Source organism: Sciurus vulgaris (assembly GCF_902686455.1).
Source record: "Sciurus vulgaris genome assembly, chromosome: 7".
Classification (NCBI taxonomy): Eukaryota; Metazoa; Chordata; class Mammalia; order Rodentia; family Sciuridae; genus Sciurus; species Sciurus vulgaris.
In genome coordinates this window covers 98,491,906-98,507,941 of record NC_136467.1, presented here as the reverse complement: position 1 = coordinate 98,507,941, position 16,036 = coordinate 98,491,906, and positions in this window count along the sequence as shown.

The window sequence follows — 16,036 nt, the reverse complement described above, 5'->3', positions numbered from 1 at the left end:
AATGAGGATAAACTTTAAGTAATAAGTAGGATTTAAGGAAAACACTTCATTCCAAAGAACAAAAGCAAATGTAAAAGTAAAAAAGAAGAAAGAAAATTCATAAATGATAAGATTTGATGATAGCATCAGAGAATGCCTGGCACAATCTTCTCACTTTTCAAAGGAGTATTTAGAAGACTAGAGACTTTCCCAAGGTCATATAGAAATTAAACTTCCATTCCTCTTCTTTTCAAACTGGAGTTCCTTCCATGATCTTATATTAGTTCAGTTTGATGGAGAAAATGACCATAGTGCAAGATAGTAAGAAGAAAATTAAAAATAACTATTTTAAAAGTAGATGATAAAAGGATTCAGTATCAGTATTGAGTATAAAAATTCTAAGTAATTAGAATTTTTATATTAGAAATTTATATGATACTTTATTTTGTAATCATAGTTTTCATTATTCAAAAGTCTCAAATATAGTTTCTTCTGGACCCTGGATTTCTCACCTGTTAAATGGCAATAGCAATACCCAGGTTCAGTTTATTGCATTACAGTAAATCTATATAAATTTCCTAATGTTCAATAAATGGCAGTCATTATTATTATTTTATGATTTCTGTAATATTTAAATATACAAATACAAAGGTAAGTATTAGTTGCTGTCTTTCTATATTTAACTAAGGAATTCTACATTGTATTGCTTACAATTTCTTCTTCATTTAAGAAAACAGACGGTAAACTATGATATTGAGATTGTTTTATTCACAACCCACTGTATACCAAATATACCATAAATTTTGAGCAAATGATTAAAAGTAAAGAAAAGCTAAAAGTCAATTGAAATTGAGATTAAAGACCTTCACCTGAATACTCTAATATATCATAAAATAATAAGGTATATTGTTGAAATTTAGAACAGATTAACATAAAATGCTCATGAGAGGCTCTCAAAATTTGTTGGACATAAAAATCAGTATGCAATAAAATATATGGAGATGAGATAATTGAGTGTTAGGAAATGAAGATGAATACTGAGTTGATATTAAAGTATATGCTACTCAGCTTTCTGTTGCTGTGATCAAAATACTTGCCAAGAACAAATTAGAGGATGAAAGTTAATTTTTGACTCATGGTTTCAGAGGTCTCAATCTATGGTTTGCCCACTCCATAACTCTGGGCCTAGGTTAAGGCAGAGCATCATGGCAGAAGGGAATGGTAGAGGAAGGCTGCTCTGCTTGTGGCACCCAGGAAGCAGAGAAAGAGCAGACAGACATGATATGATCCCAAGGGCACACAACCAGTGAGTGATCTGCTTCCTCCAGCTACGCCCACCTGCCTACAGTTACTGCCCAACACAGATGTCCTTTCAAATTATTAACCCATCAAATGGATTAATTCACTGATGAGGATATAGCTTTCATAATCTAATCATTTTACCTCTGAACATTCTTGCATTAACACAAGGGCTTTTGAAGGACACCTTATAGTCAAACCATAGGAAGTTGTATACCCTAAGTTATGTTTCTTTAAGTTTTTCATTAAATGTATGATTGTTATCTCCCTGTCCATTTTATCACACTTATTTAAGTCAATAACTTAAATCAGAATTTATTGCATGCCTAAAATCTGCCAAAAATTAGGTTAAATCTGAGGACTGGACGAAATCACAAGAAATGGTTCTGCTATGGTCTGAATGAGGCATCGAGAATTCTTTGCCGGAAATTTAATCAACAATGAAATAGTGTCAGGAGGTTGACCTTTTGGGAAGAAGCATTTTTGTCCTGAGGTCTCTGTTTTCATGGATTGTCCTTTATAAAATGGACTTCCAGGGTTGGGTTTGCTCTCTCGGCTCTTCCACTACATGAGGATGTAACATTAGTCCTCCTTACCCTACTGTCTTCCACCATGTGAAGAAACAGCTAGAAGGCTCTAAGAGAAATAAATGACTTTTCTTTATAAATTGCCTGGTCTGTGGTCTTCTTAATGTGTTTATTAATGCACAATAATCATACATAATCCTAGGGTTCATTTTGACATATTCATAAATGCACACAATCTAATTTGCTCCATTTCAGTCTTTAGTACTTTCCCTTTCTCTCCCTTCCTTCTGCTCCCTAACCTCCTTTTTCTACTATACTGGTCTTTCTTCTGTTCATTTATTGTTTGGTCTATGATTTTTCATTACACAGCACAATCAGACTAAGACATTTACTTCTCTGCTCAAAAACTTTAACTTGATATAAGTTTCAAGAATAAATAGGATATGTATCCATATTTAAATTAGTATCAATAAATAAACAGTTTTGTCATGCCTCTATGTATTTATGAGTTCAAAGAAACTGTTAGAATTTGTTTGTAAAGAGATACTGAACTGTATGCTAATATCATGTGGTTAAGTTTTAAATTAGGGCAATTTTTCAAACGGAGTTAGATATTAACTCCATTAGAGAAAAAGCTAACAGTAAAAAATGAAGTAAACTGCCTTTTGACTGAATTTGAAAAAGACTGCTATGTGGTCATGAAAAAATATAATCATTAATTGAACAATTTTATTATTTAATCACAGGAACACTAAAATATTAGTCAAAGTATTAACAGGATAATATACTGTACAATTGTTGATTTAAAAGACAAGTGAATCTTTCAACCTGTCAGCTTTGGTATCAAAATTTATGTTTATGAACCTAGTAGTAACTAAAAATAAACTTTCTTTCGAGTAAATTATTTTTCAATGAACAGAAAAATCAATCTTTAACAATAGTTATGAATTTTACTTCCTCATTTATAAATACACAGACAAGAAAAATTGTTTCATCATCAAGTAATTACTAAATTATCAAATAGTAATTCTGGAAAAATTAAGAAAAAACAAAATAAATATTTTTGATAGACAAAATGAAAAACCCAATAATGTCTGTTCATTAACACTAATTTTGTTTGCATATAATTCTTCCTAGAAGAAAATCAATAGAAACTGAGAGTCTTTAATCAAGAGACAAATAATCGATTATTTAATTTTTTTTCTTTGTGATTCATTAAGTTGAATTGAAACCTACTTATATTTTAACTCTTCAAACTTTATAGCAATCAATAAATATTTATTAATACACCTTGGAAATTACTTGTCTACAAGGTTTTATACTTAAACATTTCATTAGAATGCGTTTGTAAAAATAGCTAACAGCAGGGCCATATCTGAGTCAATAATACTACCATTGGCTTCAAATTTATTAAAAGAGAACAAAGAGTCTATTATGCATGCAGAATAATACTCTCACATTTGACTCCCTGCTAGCATCTTCTTCTGTTTGATCCTGTCCTTACAAGCCTGTAATCATCAACTTTCAGGCAGCCAGTTCTTTAATGTGAAAATTGAAATAGGCTGAAAAGATTATTTCCAAAAGCAGGTAGCACAGGATTGTGCCCTGCAGTGCTGTATGATACAATTCAGAGAGAGCTGTATTGCCACTTAAATTGTGGACATATGGAATGGGATCAAAACAGGCCAGCAGGCGTTGTGGGATAGCTGCCAAGAAGGTCTTACTGAAAAGTGTTTCATTGTCACCTTCACTTCATGGAGATAAAAGCTTAACAAGGAGCAAGCGATTCATTCTGTTGATGATTACGGAAAGTAAGATGAGCTTCTGGAGGGAGGCTATAAAAAGAGTAGGCTGGAAGTTTTAAGTGACGCATTGCTAATTTGGAGACTTTCATTCCTCCTAAATTTCATTAGTGATGACACTGTGTGAGAAATGTGTTTGTGCAAGAGGTTGTTGGTGACTGAATGCAAAATTCTAGACTCTTGATTACCCTATGTGTTGATATGGGCTGATAAGCGTATGGCCTTCAACAAGAGGAATCAGCCTTGATCATTTTTAATAACACTTGGGTGTCAGCACACAGCCACAAAGGCAGTGAAGGGCCACATGCAGCCAGCAACCGCAAAGCACGTTCAGTAGCAGTGTACTTTACAACAGCTCTTTACATGTAAATCTCAGCACCTATGCTCAGTAAAGTCTCTTTAATAGACTAATGTCTCTTGAAAAGACTATTTGACCCTTTGAAAACTTCTTAAAATATAAATCTAATGGATATTTTTTCTTATTTAAGAAAAGGTTATAAATATTAAGTCTGAATATCAAAGACAATTTAAAATGTTAAGTATGTATATGACATATAAGAGTGGGAAAAAATTACAGCCTGTATTTCTAGGTTAAATAGCAGAGGGAAGATGGATTAGAGAACTTCCTTTTCCCTATGCCAAAAACAAAAAGCAAGAAAGAAATAATTTTCATAACATACCAACAATTCATCACCAACAAAAAACAGGAATGGTGAAAAAAATCTCAAACATAAACCCTGGTATGATTTAGAAGTTTATGCAGTTATGATGTCTGAAAGTAAATTTCTATGGCTTCTCTGCATGTTAAAGCCAAACACACACATAAACACACAAAGGTGATCAAGGGGAAAGTTGGAGCATCAATACATTGGTGAAAATGCAAGAAAGATTTAAAATAATTAAACAACTAACTCTCCATTAAAAATATCCATGAAAGAAACACAAAGATAGTAAAATAAAAGCAATAAAGAAAAATGAGGGAATAATTTAATGAATAAGAAAGAAGAATTTACTAAAGTGGGCAAAGAAATTGGAACTTGTAAAAACATGTATCAATAAATTGGTAAGAATGATCAAGAAACCAGAAAGGGAAGGTCCTGGGAAATGAAAGTGATCAAATATGTTATAAGTACATATGAATATAGCAATAAATCCCACTATAATGTGTGGATATAATGCACTAATAAAAAGAGAAAATCTAAAAAGAAAGAATAGAGAGAGCACATTATTAGGAATAAGAAGAGCATAAATGCATATAGAATGAGTGGTATTGTGTTTTGATTAATTTTCTTTATGACATATAGAATTTTATAACAATAAATTGAAAGTCCAAATGAAAGCCAGTTTTATTAAAATAATCGTAAATATTACCTCAAGAAAAAGTAGAAACTCTAAGCAATATAGAGAAGAAAGTGGAAATACAGTTGTTGCATTTCCCTAAAATAGAAGCTTCAGCCTGAGGTGCTCAACAGAGAGTCCTGCCAATCAACCCTTACATACCCATAAACCGCTTCTGAGCAAGAAAAGGAGGAAATGTCCCCAATACTGGGTTTAAGGTCAGCATACCTCTGATTCCAAAAAAGAAAGAAAGTGAAAGCTAGAATCTAATCTATCTTGGCAATACATAATATTCTCATTGAGATATGACAAAATGTGAATATATTTGATCTTGCTATACTGCATATACTGAAGGAAGGATACACCATGACTTATGGGTTTTATCCCAGGAAAGTGACAATTTTTTTTTTTTTTTTTTGGTCTGGAGCATTGTACCCAGGGCACTTAACTACTGTTAACTACTGAGTCACATCTCCAGCCCATTTTATTTTTTGAGACAGGGTCTTGCTAAGTTGCTTAGGGCCTCACTAAATTGCCGAGGCTGGTTTTGAACTTGAGATCCTCCTCAAGTACCCTGAGCCGCTGGTATTACAGGCAGGCCCCACTTTGTGCAGCCAGAAATGCAGCAATTCTTGATCAAAAACATTATTAATATAATTAACAAGGTTTATGAATAAAAGGAGAAAAATTATTCTTAAAAGAAAACGTTCTCTAAGGATTAGCTAAGGAAAAGCCTTTAAGTTGATTAATGGTAAATAAAAGGAAACAGCAGACATTGAAATTAATAGTAAAGTTGTGAAATCTACCGCTATATTCAGTATAGATAGTTTTATTATTGAATTTTTATTATGAGGGCATATTAGTCATGTAATTGAAAATAAAATATTAAAAATCTGGTTTAAAATGATTGTAGAGTAGAAATAACAAAAATATGCTAATATTGACATTGGTTTTCTTTATATTTCTATGGTTATTTGATGAGGGTAATTATTCCCTTGCTTGTATAAAAAAAAGGTTCTAATAACTGTGACAGAAATTTTCTGTTATGTAAAACAAGAAGCACCAAATAATTTTAAAAAGGCCATATTAAATTTTCATACATTTGAAAATCACAAAGTTAGAAATGAAAAAGTATATCAATTAATGAAAAATATTTTCTGAAACCTCATGTGTTAATACCTAGAGAAGAGAATAAATCAAAGAACATAAAGTGCAGATAAAAATGAAGTGCATGCCAATGCTAGTATTGGCTGCAAAACTCACACATTCACAAAGTTAAGATTTTTATACTTGTTACCAACTATTTATGTTATTAAAGAGGTCATTTATAACATGGAAAAGTTTAAATTTATGGTAGATAATTCTCTACATATTTAATGTTTAAAAAACTAATTTCACAAAACAGACACTCCTATTGATATCCTCGTTCTGCATACAGAAGAATAGGTGGATTTTTTCTTTAGCTGAAATGGAAACACACCTCCACAAACACACAAATTCACACACAAAATAAATAATAGCTATTGAAATAGTTCTGTGCTTCTTTCCCAAAGTGTGTGTTATACATTATAGTAAATATATTTTATGTTTTTCTTTGCATATAAAGACAATGATATGCCTGTGTATTTTCTAAATACTTGGTATATCATTCTTTATTGAGAATATCCTTCAGCTAAACAGTGAATGTCATAATATTCTTGTGGGTTTTACTTTTTTTCCTCTTCCAACTCATTTCATCTTGGCTGGTTGTTTTTAATAGTGAAAACCATCATAACTAATGTATAACTTCCCTCTTTTCGGTCTGAAGTAATTTTGATTCTAATAAAGTATTTATCCTGAAGTTTGAAGCTTTCCATTTTCTGATCTAGAGAATATAACTTTTTAATAGGAACATAGAAACATAATGAGTCTTAGTCTCCTGGGCTCCTCACCCATTCTGAAAACACAATGTTATCGTTTAATGTCCCTGCAAGCCATTCATTGCATTGAGGATTTCTCACTTCTCCATGTGTGAGAACTAAGACACCAGGTAAATGTTCCAGGCCTAATGAATCCTCCAGGGGAGAAGGAGTGATGGGTTGTGGAGAGTCTTCTCGCCCTAAAACACTTGGCTCCTCTGTTAAAATGTCCCTGGTCCAGATCACAACAGGAGGATGAGTATGTAGCCAGCTTCAGTCACAGTGTTACAGCTGGAGGTGATGGAGAATGTCTCCCATCAGCATCTGGGCCACTGTTTTTGCTAACATAAAACAGGCTGGGTTGGGGAAAATCAGAATAAATCTCTTGGAGATGAATGCTGACTCTCTTTCTTTGTTCACAATTTCATTGATGTCAACAACATGATGCTCTTCTAATGCAATGACTACAGACTAATTCAACTTTTTTTCCACCACAGGAGCTAAGTTACTGAAAAGTCAATGGATTTGAAACCACACTTATTTTCTTATTACTATTTAATTCTTACAAACTAACAAAAGTGAAATTCATAATCCATAATTGATTTTTTCCTTCATAGTATTGTTTTCAATGGTTCAAAATGATTAAAAAGTAATTTCCCAACCCATTCATCAGAGTTTCTTCCCATTACAGTTTATTTCTCAGCCAAATGAGGCAATTAAAAACCAGAAATATTCACATGCACAGATTTGTGGTACATTTTCTTTCGGCCTCCATGTGCAAAAAGCAGCAGCTTATAATTTTCTAAGAATGGAGAAATCAAGTTGATTTCCCAATTAATCTATTCCTTTGATCAGAAAGACTTGTCTGTTGTCTTCCTTCCATTTATAGACTACCATATTAGGACGACAATGCCCTTACAATTTAAACACTGTAGTCAATTCTCTATTACTACATATTTCATTTGGAGGTTCACTTCTTTTGAACTCTCACAGAAGTATTTCTTCATCTCTCAGAATATTTCTATGTTTCTTCCTATACCATACAGCATGTTGAGTGCTTTGGTCTTAAGTGGCTTAAGTGAAATATAACTGAGAATCTAGTCCAGTATAAAATGTCATAGAATTAATTCAAAAGCCTTCAAACACTCAGTCTTTTATCACTGTCTAGTTAATTAATGTTTCTGTCAGCGTTCATTTGCATAACACATAAAATATTTCTATCTTAAGTTGATGTAAGATAAGGAATCAGGTGTTTTCAAAATGGTTGAACTGGTTAGAAGTAGGGTCTTGAGAAGTGATCCCCATAACACCACCAGCAACTGGTTTATCAGAAGAGTTCATCCAATCAGGATAGTAAGGAATCCAGGCACCTTTGTAATACCCCAAGTTAGCACTGACAACAACATACTGTCTTTAACTTTGCATAGTGTCTGCTGGTTGGCATTCATGGAGTCAGAGAGCAAGAAGAAAGACATTATTGCAAAAAGTTCTACAGCCCCAAATTTCACTTAAGTTCTTCAAATTGATGGAAACTAATTTTCAAACAGAATCCAAACTAAATGGTAGAATAAGAAACATGTACCTATGACTCCCGTCTCTTTCCAACACACACTCTGAGGAAGCCTTTCAGAGGTATTCAAAGCGCAGTTTCAAAATTGCTTCCTTGAGGGTACTCCTTCAGTGAGTATGTGCTTGTGTGTTTATGTGTTAGGCATTCTTGAAGGTACAACCACACTCAGGAGCATTGAGGAGTTACTACTTAATTGAATTCTTAGACTAGACAGAAGATTAGGATCTCGGTATTTTAATTCCATATATTCTTACCTAAACTATCTCAAAATTCTGGGAGACCGAGGAAGAGAATGGCTAGGTAGAAAAATAGAGGAGCCAGAAAGGAAGAAAATGAAGGTAGAGGTAAAGGGAGGAAAGGAAAATAAGTGAGTGTGGGGGTTATTACATCCAATAATGCTATAATAAGGCTGCTTCCCACATGGAAAACTGAAAGAGAGAAGGAAATGTGATGTCAGCCATCATCACAATATCAGAGTCTTCCCAATCAGGTTCCCCGGGTTTGGTTAATTACCTATTTCTCTGGTAGTTTCTGTAATTTTAAATATTATGTAATTCACAGAAATCAAATAATTAGATGTTCATTTGTGTTTTTATAGAGAACATACCACATAGGTGTATATCATTTCTAGTCCCCATAATACTCAAAATGCAGACTATGTGACACCTTTCTCATCTAAGATGTGAGGTTTGTTGGTTTTTACTAATATTGTATGGAAAAAAATTGTTTTGGGTAGATATTATTGAGATTTAGTAAAAAAGATAAAATATGGCATTTATTACCAAGTCCACTAGATTTCCTAGCTTCTTTTAATTAGGAAAAAAATAGTGTTAACTTTAATTCCTTTCTATGGTAGTCAAATTTTGCCTTTAATATTTTTATTACCACTATATAACACAATAAAGTTCAATATGGTCACAGTATTATTACTAAATACCTAAAATTGTGATTTATTAGCGCCATTGTTATTATTTTTCTTTATTTTCTCGTGTATTATACCAAATTTAAACTGTTTCTTTTGGAAATTTCATACAGGATGATATTTGCAGAAAGAAGAATTCAGGACAATCTTGTTTGCAGAATTTCACGGAAATATAGTAGTTGCTATTTACTCTTACTTTATTTGGCTACAAAATATAGAAAACCAATTACCGTGGTACTGAGTTCTTGCCAAGTATAGGTGGGTTATCAGGTGGCTACAGTAAAGGATTTACAAATCAAAAAGTTTCTTCTTTTCCATTTCCTAGCAGCTACTAACTCATAATTTAACCTTGGAAAATTGGTTGAATTCCTCGAACTTCAGTCCTATTGAAGAATTGGCTAAAAAGAGAGTTTTGCTAATAGCTAGATGTTGCATATTGGCTGAAAATTTAGCATAGTTTTCTTATCTTTTGCTATGCAACAATTGGATAACAACTAAACAATATCTTTTTTCAGTAAATATTCATTGGGTTATCATCATTACGGCATTTTTTCATATCTAAACCAATAATTTTTAAATTTAAATGATGAGTTACTATTTTAACCAAGAAAGATTAATTTTTAGCATACCAAAGGACAAAAAAATCTATGTCTCTAGGGGCATGCCTTTGGGGTATATATATTTGTCCCTGAAGAGTAGAACTCTCTCTATTTCTTGGTGTGATGTGTTCAGTAAATTCCCTCTACCATACTCTTCCACCATGATGTTCAGTCTTGTCTAGAGCCCTGAGGAATGAAGTTGGCCATCTATGGACTGAGACCTCTGAAATCATGAGCCCCCAAATAAACTTTTCTAACTGTTCTTGTCAGGTCTTTTAGTCACAGCCACGAAAAAGGTGACTAAGACAAATATAAACCTGAGTATAATCAAATAATATATTTAATATATCTTATATTTACTTTATTATATATTTACTTATTTTTATTATATGTGTATTTTAATTATACTCAACTTTATTATATATTGTAATAACATGTATTTTTCATAAAATTTTATTATATATTTTAAAAAATAATGTGTGTGTATATATATACACACACATACACACAAAAAATGACCAAGCTATAATTCCTCCAAAGCTATGAGCTATCACATCTGTGTTACATTAAGCCCACTTAGCACCTTTGAATCTGGAAAGGGCTTAATAAATTTTTGCTGAATGGAGAAATGGAAAAAATACTGTGACTGTTGCATCTGCTACTATGTAAATAATGTAATAGTTGAATATGAAGTGGAAAGGTATGGTTTTTCATGCAACAAAAATCTTCAATGTCTTCACAGTGACCTATGAAAGGAAGAGAATAAAGGAATGACACCTAGAGAAGAAAACAATAGAGGAACAGAGTGGAGGGCAGGAACTAGCCACTATCTCATCATTATAATCATAGGCCCCATGTCAACTTTTATTATTCTTCCAGAACCTCTTACACATGCTATTTATTTTTAACTTAAAGAATTAGAAAGGAGTTTTAGTTTAAATTACTATAAAAATTTGAGCTTGTACTAATGCTTATGGGTAGATTCTACTAATTGAGTTCTATTATAAAAATGATGCTCCATTGTGTGTGAGATACAGCATGTAAAACTACCAAATTTAGGGGAAGGAGAAGCATATTACCTAGATGTATTATTAATGTAATATCAGCTAAGGAAATTCAAGACAAATAATTAAATGTATAACTAAATGTGTATTTCATGTCAACTATCTGAACATTTTTATCTATTTATATTTGATGAGGAAAACAATTCATTCTCGTCATTTATTTTACTAAATGACAGTATAAATGGTCCAATAAGTGACTCTTCAATATTTTAGGAACACTGACTCCACTGAGACTATAAACCAAAACCCTGGACCCACTCCCAGAAACTTGCACAAACTCAAGCTCTAGATTCATACCGGGGGTGAGGGGAGCAGGCCCTCGTGTATAAACACACACATAAGTTTCAAGATGCTCAGGAACATAATGGTTCTGAAATGTAAGAGTTCAATGCAAAATCCCCTATGCTTTGCTGGAGCTACAAAATACTTCTTATCCACTCCTCATTTTTCCACAGCAAGCAATTTCCACTAGAGAAACATGACTAGCCTCTTGACCCAATTCTTTCTTTATCCTTGATCTGTTGGGGGAAAGTGTTGCCTAACTGCTTAGGGACATCAGAATGTGTTTCTTGGGAGAAATAATCTATTAAAAGTCTACAGAAGCTAAGCACTTGTTTCTTTTACTGCTTTCTTTCCCTACCCTCTATGAGGCAACAATTCAGGATATATGTCTGCTAGAGGAATTAATCTTTTTTCTCAGTTGTCATTATGCCAATGAGTAACACAAGAGGGGTATTATGGTTTGAAAGTGAGGTATCCCCCAAAAGCTAGTGTATGAGACAATGCAAGAGGGTTTAGGGAAGAAATGTTTGGTTTATGAGAGCCTTAACCCAATCAGTAAATTAATCCCCTGATGGGAATTAACTGAGTGGTAACTAAAGGCCTTTAGTGTGTGGGTGGAAGAGGTGAGTCATTGCAGATGTGCCTTTTGGGTATATATTTGTATCTGGCAAGTGGAAATCGCTCTCTCTTCTTCCTGATCATAATGTGAGCTGCTTCCCTCTACTACACTCTTCCACCAAGATGTTCTGACTCATCTTGAGTCCTGAGTACGGGCTGTAGACTGACACCTTTGAAACCATGAGCCACCAAATAAACTTTTCTTCCTCTACAATTGTTCTGGTCAGATCTTTTAGTCACAGCAGTCAAAAAGCTAACTAAACACAGGGTAAGGAGGTCAGTGTGTGGATAAGTGAAGGAGACAGTAGGAAGTCAGTCTGACCACAGATCAAAGCCTTTCCTAATATAGCCTCATCAATAATAATCCTCAATTATTATCAGTAATAATGTTCAATTCCAAACTTGAAAAGTAGGCATAGGTCTGTTATTTATTAACACCCCTAACACTTGGCACATATAGTTAGATCTACATGGCAGAATAAAAGGAAAACTTTGAAATCATAACTTACTGATTTTTGGTGAGATGGTATGTTCAAAGTTTTTGAAAGTCTTTTCTTCAAACTCAAGCAGCATGTCCTGCTATACTCCAGAACTTAAAAATTTTTATTCATTTGTATACATCCCACAGATAGATCAATGCTAGTTCTAAAACTAAGGTCTAATGTAACTCAGTTTCTTTGTATTGCCTTTAAAAATGTGTTTAGTTCCATAAGAATAAATAATGTGGGAGAGGAACTTAAGTTTTACAACTATTTTCTTGGGGAAACCCCTCCTCCAGGGTACTGGGTGGCTGACTTCCAAAGACGGCCTCTCCTTACAAGGGCACCAATCTCATTATGGTGGCTCCACCCTCATAATCTTATGTAACCTAATTGCCTCCCAAATGCCCTGTCTCCAAATACTATTCCACTGGAGTACAGGACTCGAACGTGTGAGTTTGGGGAGAATACAAATATTCCAATTCTAGCAATTACTGAAATTATCATAATTGTTTATTTCAGTGTCTGTCAGTGTCTTTTTATGTATTGTGACTAAGTTCTTATATGTGCTGAATAAAAATAAGTAAAATTACTGTTTGACTATTAAAGAACTGAGTCCTAAACATCTAGCACCTAACCTGTCTTTCTTTTTACACCTAAGCTTTAGGACTGACCACTTAAATATAATATTTTCTTTCTGCCTTCTGGGTATCACACCTAATGATTCAGTAAAATGATTTGTATAATCAGTGCTTTGGATTCGTATTATAAAAACTGCTTCTTTTGTTTCTATTTAATTAGCCACAGCACAGTAAAAGAAGCTAGTTTGCTTTTCCCATGTATTCTGAAATATTGGCTCTTTTAGTAGCTATTAAATCCCTCAAGTCAGATTGATACTTTATTGTATTTATACCTTCTGAATCTAGGACTAAACATCTTCCTAAATCAAAATTATTGGTATTCATAATTCAATAGATACCCAGGATTCTTTTTCTGTTTACAAATGTATTAATCATATATTTGTTGTTCATCTTCTAAGTTCTAAATTATTTTTTACTTGCAAGGAAGATCAAAGGATTCCCTAGATACACTGAAGAAGCTGCAGTGTTATTTCTCCAATTATTGTAAAGTATTTCCACTTGAAATTAATTATTTAGTACTAATTCACAGAGATAGAAAATGCAATAGTCAAGTGAAATGATCAGTTCAATGTTTTGGCCAAAAAATAACTCATTTCCTTACTTGTCAATCAAAATACAATGGTAATCAAAATGGTGTTTGAGTTGGCTAAAAATCCCAACCTCCAGTGCCCTTTAATTTCAGACTTATCTCCTGCATGTGAAGGAGCTGACCAAATCAATTTGACTCTGCAATCAGTTTGAATGTCCTTTTTTAAGAATGTCAAAATTATCTAATTACGATATTTACCTGTCACTCTTCTCTCCAGGCATTTAAAAATGTTTCTAGATAATTTTTCAATTTTCAGTGCCTTAGTTTCTTTAACACAAAAGTTTACATTAAAAATGCATCTTTCCGGGCATTGTGAGGCATACCTGTAAACTCAGTAGTTCAGGAGGCTGAGGCAGGAGGATAACAAGTCCAAAGCCAGTCTCAGCAATTTAGCGAGGCCCTAAGCAACTTAGTGAGACCCTGACTCAAAATTATAAATAAATACATAAATAAAAAGGGCTAGGGGTGTGATTCAGTGGTTGAGAACCCACGGGTTTAATCACTGCTATCAAAAAAAAAAAAAAAAAGCTTTTCAAATTGAAGTGAATTTTGTATGATTATTTGAAAAATAAAGCAAGTAAAAACATACAAAATGTCACATTTTTCCCTAGGAAAGAATAAGACAAGATCATTTCTTCTACTGAAATCTCTTCTCTCTGAATCTGGTCAATGCAGATTTCAGTAGTCAAAAAGTTGAGGGACAGCACAGCAGGATGATAATGAGTCTAGGTGGTATTTAAGTAGGGCATATTTTAGAATGCATCTGCTTTCTTTGCCCGAATTTCTACCACAACTTCTAACATCAAGAAAAGATTAAAATAAGAATGGGAATTAAAAAATCATTTTAAAGGGACAAAGTTTAATGTAAACATATCCTTTCCTGATTTAAAGTGTTCTTGCTCAATTATAGATTATTTTAAAATCTCTGGTAATTTTTCCCATTGAATTTTGTGACTTTTAAAATGCATCACCTTCTGAATTATTAATCTCTTTCTATCACATCTAATGGTGATCCCCGCCTCCCAAGGAGCAGTGGTATGTTCCTCTGTTAATTAACTCATATTTATTACAAGTCATTTAGAAGTCACTGAAGATTAAAAATATTTAAAGTCTAAAACTATTTTTACTTGTTTCCCTGACACAATCAAGAAAGTCTGTGGACAATGAAACTGAAACCTGTGTTTTTGTCATCTTTTCACTGCTGTGACCAAAAGACCTGTCAAGAACAATGTAGAAGAGGAAAAGTTTATATAGAGGGGGTCAATGTTTCAGAGGTCTTCATCCATAGACAGAGGAGCCCATAGCTCCGGGCCCAAGGTCAGGCAGAACATCATAGCAGCTTGAGACATGGTAGTAAGGAAGCAGAGCAAACTCCACTCATATGGAAATATAAACCCTAATGCCATGACTGCAGTGAATAACAGGCCTCCTCCAGCCACATCCTACCTTCCTACATTTACCACTTATTTAATACATATCATTAGGTTAAGAATCTCTTAACCCCATCGTTTTACCTCTGATAATTCTTGCAGTGTCTAACATATGAACCTATGCGGGACACCTTATATCTAAACCATGAACTCCTCTCTTATCCTGCAATAGATTTTATACTAAGAATTGATGATTGCATGACTTTTGAAGGCTTCTTATAAGTGGTGTGCCCTCTGGCTGTCATCTTGTGTCTCTGGTGTATGTACCTAATCTCAGCTGTTTGAATGAGATCCCCCGAGCATCAACCCTAGTCCCTCACGTGGCCCCATTTACCCTCCGAGTAGATGAAAGGGACAATCTTGAGTGAGAAAAAATCTCCCCAAACTGCAGGCACAGGTGCATACTTGTAGGAAAGGAACTGCTCACTAAAAGAAGATGGTCCATAGGACAGCTATGGCAAATGATAAAAAACAAGTTCTCCTTAAAGAATTTAGGGGTAACCAATATCTGTTGTGTTGAAGAGGTGAATATGTTTACAAGTCAAGGAATAGTGATTCACTTCAACAACCCTAAATTTCAAACATCTCTAGCAGCAAACTTTCACCATTACGTACCATTCTGAGATAAAGCAGGCGACCGAAATGATACCCAGCATCTCACACCAGCTTGGTGCAGACAGTCTGACTAGTTTAAGAATGGGTAAAGCTTTCCCCAGTCTGTGGATTAAAAACCACCACTTGCTCCTTGAGAGGATGATGATAATTGAGTTCCAGATTTTGTGGAGAACTTAAATGAGGTTTCTAAGAATGAGACAAATTGAATCGAGTCAATTTCTAAAGAAGTTGAAAGTTGAAGGAGTTACTGGGATATGATATTTAATACTATGACTGCTTTTTAAAATTGTTTTGCTTATGGATCTGATAACATCTGGATCTCTAATATTTTTCAATCCAAGCCCCTTAATCACTGCAGCTCTTTTCAGGTTTTGCTTATACATG